Here is a 10,636-nt window from a genome sequence, read left to right as displayed (position 1 = left end):
TGGAACAGGGGTAGGTGTGTAAATCAAGCTAATGGAATTGATAGTCCAGAAACAAACCCACAGCTTATGAGTAATTCATTTTCAACAAGGATGCCAAGACAATTAAATGGGGAGATAATAGTTTTTGTGCTGAGACAACTGGATATTCACATGCATTAGAATGAATTTGTACCCCATCTCATACCATTTAAAAAAATTAACTAAAAATGTATCAAAAAGTAGATCTGACATGTGGATGTCAGAGCTAAAACTACAAAACTCTTGGAAGGAAATATATACATAAATCTTTACCATCTTGGATTAGACAATGGTTTCTTAGATACGGTACCTAAAGCACAAGTAATGAAAGAAAAAAATAGATAAATGGACTTCATCAAATTTAAAGACCTTTGTGTTTCAAAGAACATGATCACAAAGTAAAAAGACAGCCCCATAGAATAGGAGAAAAATTTGTACATCATATATTTGATGTGTCACATACCCAGTCCTGTACACACACAAACACACACACACACACAACTCAACAAGTTACAAACTTAAAGTGTGGGCAAAAGATTTGAATAGCCATTTCTCCCAATATACAAATATACAAAAGACGAAGAAATGATCAATAAGAAAAAGAAATGATGCTCAACATCATTAGCCATCAGGGAAATGCAAATCGAGACCACAGAAAGGAAATTAGAGGTTTCTACAGACTGGGGTATGGGGGAATGGGGAGTCACTGATAATGGGTACAGGTTTTTTTAGGGGTGATGAAAAAGTCCTGGAAATAGTGCAAATATTGTTAATACATTGAAAATAGCTGAATTGTGCATTTTAAAGGGATTTTGTGGTATGTGAGGTATATCTCATTGTTTCAGAAAATCAATTAGCCGTAATTATGTGAGTGTATTTCTGGATTCACCAGTCTATTCCATTGATCTCTGTGTCTACTACCACTTCACCGTCACTGTACTCTCTTGACTGCCATAGCTGTATAGTAGGTTTTTTAAACTAGGTAATGCGAGGGCAAGGTATAGCTCAGTGGTAAAGCACGTGCTTAGCATGCACAAGGTCCTGGGTTCAGCTCCCATTACCTCCATTAAAAATAAATAAATAAACCTAATTACCCATCCCCAAAGAAAAACACTGGATTATGTCACACACACAAACACAAACTAGGTCATGTGAAATCTTGAATTTCATTTCCTTTCAAAATTCTCTTTGGTATTCTAGTTTTTTTTTTTTTCCTTTCCATATAAATTTTAGAATTAGCCTGTCTATGTTTACAAATATAAAGTCTTGCTTGGGTTTTTATTGGAATGGTGTTGAATCTGGAGGCCAGTTTGGGGAAAATTGTCATATGCACTATATTGAATCTTCCAATCTATGAGCATGATATATCTCTTTATTTATTCAGGTCTTCTTTCATTTCTTTCATCAGTGCTTTGTAGTTTTCAGCATATAAATCTTAAGCATGTTTTGTTATATTTATAGAGATTTCATTTTGGGGAACGATTATACATGGTATTCTGTTAAATTTTGGTTTTTAATTGTTCATTGCTAGTATATAGAAATACAATTGATTTTTACATGTGGATCTTTTTGTCCTAAAACCATGAAAAACTAATTTATTAATTCTGGGATCTCTCTTTTAGATTAAAATTTTTTTAAATATTAATTTTCACATATTTATTTCACATAAATAAGCATGCTGCCTGTAAATTGGGAGTTTTATTTCCTCTTATAAAATCTACATGCTTTTATTTCTTTTCCTTGCCTAGTTGCACTAGCTAGTACTTCCAATACAATGTTGAATAGGCATAGTGAGAGCAGATATCATTGCCTTGTTCTTGATCTTAGGAGCATGCATTCAGTCTTTTATCATTAAGTATGGTGTTAGCTGTAGCTTTTTTGTAGATGTCCTTTATCAAATTAAGGAAGTTTCCCTCTATGCCTAGTTCATGAAAGTCTTTTTTAATCATAAATGTGTGCTTGAAATTATTCAGTATTTTCTGCATCAATTAATATGATCATATAGCTTTTATTCTTTAGTAAGTTAATCTGACACATTATATTGATTGATTTTCAAATATTGAACCAGCCTTGCATTCCTGGGATAAACCTCACTTAGGAATTATGCTTTGTTTAAAATATATTTCTGGATTCTATTTATGAATATTTTGTTGAGATGGTGTATGTCTATGTTTGTGAAGGATATTGCTTTTCTTTTCCTGTACTGTTGTCTGGCTTTAGCATCAGGGCAATACTGGACTCATAAATTGAATCAAGAAGTTTTTCCCCTTATTTTACTTTATGTTGTGAGGGATTATGTAGAATTGGTGTTATCTTCTCAGTAAATGGTTAGTAGAATTCACCAATGAAACCCACTGCATCTGGAGATTCCTTTTCCAAAAAATTTAATTACAAATTCAGTTTTTCCAAATGACAAAACCTGAGTTTTGGTAGTTTGTAGCTTTCAAAGATTTGGTTCATTTCATTGACGTTATCAAATTTATTTGCATAGAGTTGTTCATTGAACTCCCTTATTGTCACCTGTGGGGTATATCGTGATATCCCCTAAGTACTGATGTAGGTAATTTGTACTTTCTCTCTTCTTTTCTTTGTCAGCCTGGTTTGGGGTTAATTAATTTTATTGACCTTTTCAAAGAACCATCTTTCTGTTCATTGATTATTTTCTATTATTTTTCTGTTTTCCATTTCACTGATTTCTGCTCTTTATTATTTTTTCCTTCTGTTATCTGATTCTTCAAATACATGAAATTTTGCATTATATCCTGGACATTTTGAACATTACATTATGAGACACTGTATTTGTTTAACTCCTAAGGAGAATGTTACTATTTTAGTGACCATTGACCTGGTAAAGTTCACACTGTAAGTTCTGACCCACCTTCTGAGGGCTGTGGTTCCAAAGTTAATTCAACATTCAAAGGCTTTGCAATGCTAATTGAATCTGCTCCGCCTATATAGCCTCCACCAGACTGTCTGGGATCTGTGGTGGTCTACCTTTTAGTTTGATTCTCAAAGCTTGTGGTGTTTGCAAACTCTAGCCTCATTCCTCCGTCTGCCCACCAATGTACTTTTCAGAGTCCACAGATACCTGTTTCATGGATTCTGTACAGGAAACCATAATTCCATCAGCAGTGAGACAAGGTGAATGTGTTTTGCTCCATCTGGCCCAGATCAGGAATCTCCACTCAGTGAATTTTTCATTTCAGATATTGTCTTTTTCTAGCTCTAGATTTTTCATTTGTTTCTGCCTTTTTATGGTTTCAATGTCTCCCCTTATCATGGTTTCATTTTTCTTTAAATCCTTGAGTCTATTTATAATAGCTGTTTTAAAGTTACTGACAGCTTGTTCTAGCATCTCTGTCATTTCTTGGTCTGTTTCCATTGGCTCATTTTTCTTTGGGTTGTAGGTTGCATTTTGGTATGGGTTCCATTTTGATATAGATTACATTTCTCTGCCTTTTTTGCCTGTCCAAACTTTTTTATTGAATGCTGGACTTCAGAATATTATTCTTGAAAGTCTGGATTTCACTGTCTTTAGTTCCAGAGGGTTGCTTTTGGTTTTGACAAGCATCTCATTCCTTTGTGCATCAACTTGAACCTGTCAAAACGTGTTTGCAAACTTTGTTAAGCCTTTATCTACAGTCATCTCAGCCCTATCCTTAAGATCCTAGGGTCTCTGTTGAATTAACTCAGTCTTCAGGGAGGACACCTTGCTCTGGCTGGTCTGTACTGGGTTGTCTCCAGTCCTGTGTGATCTCTCGTGATTGAAATACCTTCAGCCACCTGAACTTGTTCTCTGTCCAACCCATCTCCCCTTTCGCAGTTTCGTCCACAGACGCAAAGGGATCCTATGCAGATTTCTGAATTTCTCTGCCAGAATCCCAACTAGTCCTATCTCTACCCCACAAATTCCAGCTTCTTCAGCCTCCCCAAACTCCAGTCTTTGTCTCCTCAGCTCAATGAGACTGCTGTTCTCTGCTGGGGTCCCCTCTCTGCACTTAGGTCCAGTAAATACCTGCAGGCAAGAGGCCAGGGAGATTATAGGTCTTGTGTTATTTGTTTAGCTTTACCGAGGGTTCACATTCCTGCACTGCCTGCTGTCCAATGTCTGCAAATAGTCATTTTATATGTTCCCCCCCAGTTTTCTTGTTTGTAGCAAGAAGGCTAGTCTACTGGCACTTGTTTATCATATTGAGAAGTGAAAGTCTGCCTATTTCTACTGGAATTATTGAATTATCTTACTGCTTTGATGTCATGTAGACGAAGCTCTAAACAGCTTTTTAAAATTACCCAGTGAAGGAGACAGTGTCAGAAGTTTAACTGGAGTAATTTTTGTGCAGTTGGATTGCATTTTAAGGTAAATTTCCAGCATATCCATATGAAAATGTCATATGAAGATCCAGTGAAGCTTTTGGTTAGAAAAATGTCCTAAGAAACTGCTCTATAATAGTATTTGCAAAGGGGATTAAGAATAAGCTTGTATTCCTTTTTTTTTTTTTTAAGTGGAGGCACTGGGGATTGAACCCAGGAACTTGTGCGTGCTAAGCACATGCTCTACCACTGAGCTATTACTCTCTTGCCTTGCATTCCTTATTGTTATTACAAAAGTAGAATATAATGGCAAGTTGAAAAAATTAAAGCATCACCCATAATCCTTATCCACATCATTTAGTAATTGTCATTATTACAATTAGTAAGCATCTTTACTTTGTATCTATCCACACAAATAGTTTTTTTTTCATTGAAGTATATTTGATTTACAATGTTGTGCTAGTTTCTGGTACGCAGCCTAGTGATTCAGTTATACCCACACACATATATATATTCTTTTTCATTATAGGTTATTACAAGATATTGAATATAGTTCCATGCTATACAGTAGGACTTTGTTGTTTGTCTATTTGATGTATCGTAGTGTGTATATGTTAATTGCAAACTCCTAATTTATCCCTCCCTCCTTCCCCCTTTGGTAACCATAAGTTTGTTTTCTATGTCTGTGAGTGTGTTTCTGTTTTTAAAATAAGTTCATTTGTCTTATTTTTTTAGATTCCACATATAAGTGATATCATGTGATATTTGGACCCAGAGAGTATCACATTAAGTGAAATAAGTCAAAAAGAGAAACACACATGTAGTTTTACATGAAAACTGACTCCCTATGGATGATGTGTGCAAACATTCTTTCTGAGATTTTCTAGCAAGATGGATCTGATGGAAGAACTGGGAGAAAGTTTGTCCACAGTGCAAAGTTGCAAGCAAGTCATTGCATGGACGTGAAGTGGGCTGTCCTTGCATCCGGGTGGTAGCTGGACGTGTGCCAAGGGTGAATGAATTGACTGAGAAGCCACTGAGGATGGAGGTTGTGCCTTCTGTGTCCCCTGGATGTGCAGCAAGGCACTGAGAAAATCAATCGTAATCATGTCAGCGCCACCCCCATGCCGACCCCCCAGGAGGCAAGATGGCAGACAGGGACACTCAGGGACCATCTGTCCCCACAGAGTCCTCTGGAGTCACTCATTTGTGATCAGTTTATACTCATTTTACTTAAATAATCACAATGAGAAGCAGATGAAATGAAAATAAAAGACACAAATTCAAGAAAGCTGTATTGCCCAGGTAACTTTTTAAAGGCAAGTTATAAGAAGACAGGATAATTGCACTAAGAAACTTTAGACAAGGGACAGCTGTTGTGATAAACTGCATTATTTAAATCTGACCTTCTTGGCAGCCAGAGCAAAAAAAAAAGGGGGTGGGGTGGGGGGAGGAATAAACAGTATTATAAAGATCTTGCTATCTAGTAGTCCCACGACTTCTTACCAGAAGCCCCCGGGGGAGGATGTTTTTCTGAATTCAGATAATTTGGATTTTAGACCGGTAATAATGTGCATATATTGTGTATAAAGTAACACCCTATCAAGATCTGAGGCAGCAACCCGTTACCAAGTGCATTTATGTCTCTGCAGTATAACGTGTAAATATTTTGGCTGGTGGGAGGGAGTAGGTACTTAGGCTTATTTGTTTATTTTTGATTTATTTTAATGGAGGGACTGGGGATTGAACCTAGGACCTTGTGCATGCTAAGCACGTGCTTACCCCTGAGCTATACCTTCCTCCCCATAAGGTGCAAATATCCCCTCAAAGACTTTATCTACCCTTATATCTGATCAGGTCAGCTTTCACCACCAACTGAGTTTGCCACTAATTTACAGGAGAAGTCTCGGTTTTGAGAAATATTTAGATTTTAGAACTGTGCATAAGAAACTGGGGGCCTGTAATAGAGGCTATTAATTACTCTCCAGGGAGAGAGAAATGTTTTCCCAACTCAGAAATCGAATACGGCGTTGATCTTAAGGATATTTACTGTGCAACAAAACAGACAGGTTCACCCACGGCCGTTTTACAAGAAATGCATTGTTTCAGCAACCAGTATTGAACACCATTGGATGTGCCTGGCTTGTGGCCAGCATCTGGGGCATGGGTTGGGGAGGGTGGTGGGTGGTGAGGGGTGGGAGATGACCTCCACCCTTGGGGATGCATTGTGGTGGCTGGACATGGGGGACTGATCCTGGGACGCGGGCAGGGCTACCTGCAGGGTGGTTGCAAGTGACGGAGTCCCAGGCTCAAGCTGGACAGAGCAGCTGGAGGGGGACCATTTCATGGTAGGAAGTGCAGAGAGAGGCACCAGCACAGTGGGCATCTTATGCCACTTGACCCTCCTCAGGGTGTGGCTTCACCCTCAGCTGCTAAAAGATGTGACATCCAGACGCAGCAACATCTGTGAGTGTCTTTTATCAGAGAGGAAACTCGTGAGTCCCCCAGGGACTCCCAGCAGACGTGCGCTCTCATCTCATTGGCAGGACAGGCAAGGGGGCTGAGGGTAGAGTGACTCCTCAGGACCGATCTCCAGGGCATCGGGTAGCAGAGGGGGGACCCGACTCAAAATTGGCCTCAAATCTGGCAAAGAGCTCCAGGTCCCTGGTGCTGGCTTCATGGCCTAGAAGGGGTGAGGGTGGGGTGTGTCCACTGAGGGGAGGGGCCCTGGCCCCCATACAGTGTGTGACAGACAGATGCAGAAAATAAGCTGGGGGTGGGGGGAACTCTGGAGGGACACCTTGAGGTCTGGGCTGCCCCTGGAGGAAGGTGGTGGCCCCTTCACCAACTTGGGGTCTTCCAGGGAGACAGCTGGGGGTGCATGCTTTTCCTATTAGTTTGGGGTCTTTTTTAATGAAGGTACTGGGGATTGAACTCGTGTATACTAAGCACACGCTCTACCTCTGAGCTACACCCTCCCTACCCCCGTAAGGGATTTTAAAACGACATACTATTCCATTGTGTAGATGTTGCAATACACCAGCGTCCTCTCATCAATCCAGGATTTGAGAAGGGGAGGGATTCCGGGTGGGCGTGCACACACTGGCTCCAGGGAAGACCCTCTGCTTTCTGGTTGGGGTATTTCGGGTTGCTTTGATTTTCAGATTGGGGGAACCCTGAGCAGATATGTGGGTTCACTGCAGGAGTCCGTGGACACGGGCAAAGTTTAGGCAGAGCAGAGTGTATGGGACTTCCAGACATGCTCCTGGGGGTCACCTCTGGGTGGCAGGAGCCTGAAGTTTGGGAGCTCCACTTCACCCTGGCAGCGAAGTGGCAAGGCTGGAGGCCCTACATCAGCAATCCCCCACAACCCTCACTGCAAAGTGAGACAAGTGTAGCAAAGTTGAAGTCCAGGCCTCGGTGCTGGGCAGACTCCAGGGGGAGCCCAGTTTAAAGATCCTGCACAAGGGCCTCCCCCAGGGCGTGACAACTCTGTGTTTTCTGCTATCTCCGCAGCCCCCAACTCCCTGCCTTGCTGCGCTACTGCTTTGTGGGGTCAGATGTAAGGACGCTGAATCCTGACCAAGAGGAAGGCGGCGGGGCACACCCGTCCGGCTCACCACCCACCCTCTGCCATCACGTGCTTGCCTGCCAGGCGGAGGCCCACAATGCGGCTTTGTGTGGCAGCTGGCTCGGAGATCGGGCCGCGTGGCTGGGGCAGCCCTGGCCCGCCGGCGGTGCCAGCCCTGTGGGGCCAGAGATGCCAGGCTGGTTAGGGTGGATGCAACCAGCCCAGCCCTCCAGGGCCCCAGGCCAGGTGCTGTCCACAGATCACCTAGGCTGGCCCAGCTGCTTCTGAGGCCCCCTGGTACCCTGGGGGGACTGCATCTGAGGGCGCGCACAACCTCAGCAGAGGCCTGGCCAGCAGTCCCCCAACTAGCAGGGCCTTCAGGTTCCCTGGGTGGCACCAGGCCACTCAGCCAGGCCAACGCAGCCTGCCCCAGGGGCTCCGGACAGGGCCTGTGGTCTCAGGTAAGATGAGACAAAGAGGGCAGAGTGGTCAGTTTTATAAAGCTGAAGGCTTTAGAATATTTTTTAGAGTATTTGAAAAATGTTTTTTTCTGATTAAAAACATTCTTTTTTAAGTGAAATCATTACGGTAGGTAGAGGTTGTTTTTGTCACGATGACTTTAATGGACAAAATAAAATATTGGCAACTCCATTTTCCCCTCTTTTAAAAGAAATTGGGAGAGGGGAGGGTAGAGCTCAGTGGTAGAGTGCATGCCTGACATGCACGAGGTCCTGGGTTCTATCCCCAGTACCTTCATTAAAATAAACAAACAAATAAATATCTAATTACCTCCTCCCCCCCAAAAAAATTAAAAATAAAATAAAATAATTAAAAGTTAAAAAAAATTGACTCAGGGAGGCCCCAAACACCGACCCTGAGGCCTGTTGGAGGGCCCCAGAGCTGGCACTGGGGCAGGAGTGGAGGGTCTCCTCAGGCCCCTGGGCCCCACCCCTCTGGAGCAGGGAGAGTGTTGAATGTTGGGGTTCCTCCCTGATGACTGAATGACTGAGCAAGGCTGAGTGTGGATGTAGTGTGTGCCCAGTGGAGACAGTGCCCCGCTGCCCCCGGCCAGCCTGCAGCCTGGGTGGGGCACGTCTGGGAGCCGGGCCAGAGCTGGGACCCGGGCGTCCAGCCTGGCTCTCAGGAACACCCCTCAGTTCTTCCCTTAGAGGCTGAGGGTGGTGCTGGTGGGTTCCTCAAGGTGTCCTCTCCCCAGGTGCCTGGCTGTCCTTTTTAAGTAGAGCATCCAGGGGAGGATAGACGCTTTTAACCTGAGTAACTCGGCCTGGGTCTGTTCCCCACCCGGCAGGCACCGACTGTCCCCGGCCTGCTGGGGATGAGTCCACAGGGCCTTCATACGACCAGACCCACCACTCAAGATCTTAATGGGCATGAAGCGGGTCCCCTGTGGATTAGGCCATCTGGAGGGGGAGTCCAGAGCACAGGGTTCTCTGTCAAAAGCCTAGCAGGAAAATTGTGTTTCATTCACAGAAATATTTCAGATGGAAACACAGGGGGACATATGTTTTGGTTCCACTTTTCCAATGACACAGTAAGTATGTCAAACTTCATTGAAGAAGCAACACCCTCAGAAGTTTATTGGACTGGATGGCGTTTTTTGTTTGTTTGTTTTGTTGGGGTTTTGTGTGTGTGTGTGTGTGTGTGTGTGTGTGTGTGTGGTAGGGGTTGGAAGTGATTAGGTTTATTTATTTACTTATTTATTCATTTATTTACTTTTAATGGAAGTACTAGGGATTGAACCGAGGACGTCGTGCCCCCTGAGCTATACCCCCACCCCCTGGATTGGCATTTTAAAAAAATGTAAAAAAGCCTTGCTCCCTGGGCCTGACCTGATTCTCTCAATGATTTTAAGTCATTTCAGTTCTGGGGATGATGAGGTGGGATTGGTTGCTGAGATGGACTTTTCTGGGGTCAGTGGAGAAAGGTCCCCAGCCCTGAGGGGCCCCAACACTCAGCCCCTTGAAGCCTCATAGGAAATCATCGTAGCCCCCCCAAACAGGGAGAGGTAAGTGAAGAGATGTGTCTGGGCTTGGGAAATCCATCCCCTGCTTGGGCAGGGCCCTTCTGTGTGTCCTGGAGAGGGGACAGGGGCACCGGGGGACCCAGAGTGTTGGCACGCCCTCACTGGGAGCTATAAGGCCCATCTCAGCCCCCAAGAAGTTGCAGCCCGGGAGGAGGCCCGGTGGGCAGATAAGCAGCAGCAGCCCCAGTGTGCAGGTTGCTGGGAGAGAGAGTGGGCAGAGAAAGCCCCAGAGCAGGAAAAGTCCCGGAGCAGAAAAATATGCTGAGTGTATGCCGTCTGTCCAGGCCAGGCTGGAGGATCTCTCATCTCTCCCCGACCCAGAAGGGGTCCAACCTCCAGAGAGGAGTTTCTGCATGGTGAGATTCCTTCCTCCTCCCCAGAGATGGGAGTCATGGCCCCTGTGTGGCTACGGAGTATCTGGGGGCAGAGGGAAGGGGGTGAAGCCAGCAGGGCAGAAGGGGCCGGAGGGGCCACCTCTCAGAGCCAGTGTTCTCATCTGTGCAGTGGGGACCATGGGGGCAAAAAACAAAGTCACTAGCAGAGCACTGAGGCACAGGGATCCCTGGAAGCAGTCACTGGGGTTGACACTGGGAGTGCAGGGGTGGCCCTGAGTGGCAGAAGGCTGTGGGAGGACCGGCTCTGGACTAGTCTCAGGACATCCCTGCTTGGTCCCTGGCCCAGAGGGAGGTGAG

At 44.3% G+C, this 10,636-nt stretch overlaps 1 non-coding gene across 1 annotated transcript; it reads left to right on the top strand.

Moving 5' to 3' along the window:
- Window positions 1–8,584: 8,584 nt before the first annotated feature.
- Window positions 8,585–8,656, top strand: TRNAV-GAC (transfer RNA valine (anticodon GAC)). The gene has a single exon. It is a non-coding gene; the product is annotated as a tRNA-Val (tRNA).
- Window positions 8,657–10,636: the final 1,980 nt, after the last annotated feature.

Source organism: Camelus dromedarius, chromosome 29 (assembly GCF_036321535.1).
Source record: "Camelus dromedarius isolate mCamDro1 chromosome 29, mCamDro1.pat, whole genome shotgun sequence".
Lineage (NCBI taxonomy): Eukaryota > Metazoa > Chordata > Mammalia > Artiodactyla > Camelidae > Camelus > Camelus dromedarius.
The sequence above is the reverse complement of the archived record's forward strand: the minus strand, read 5'-3'. Positions and strand labels throughout refer to the sequence as shown.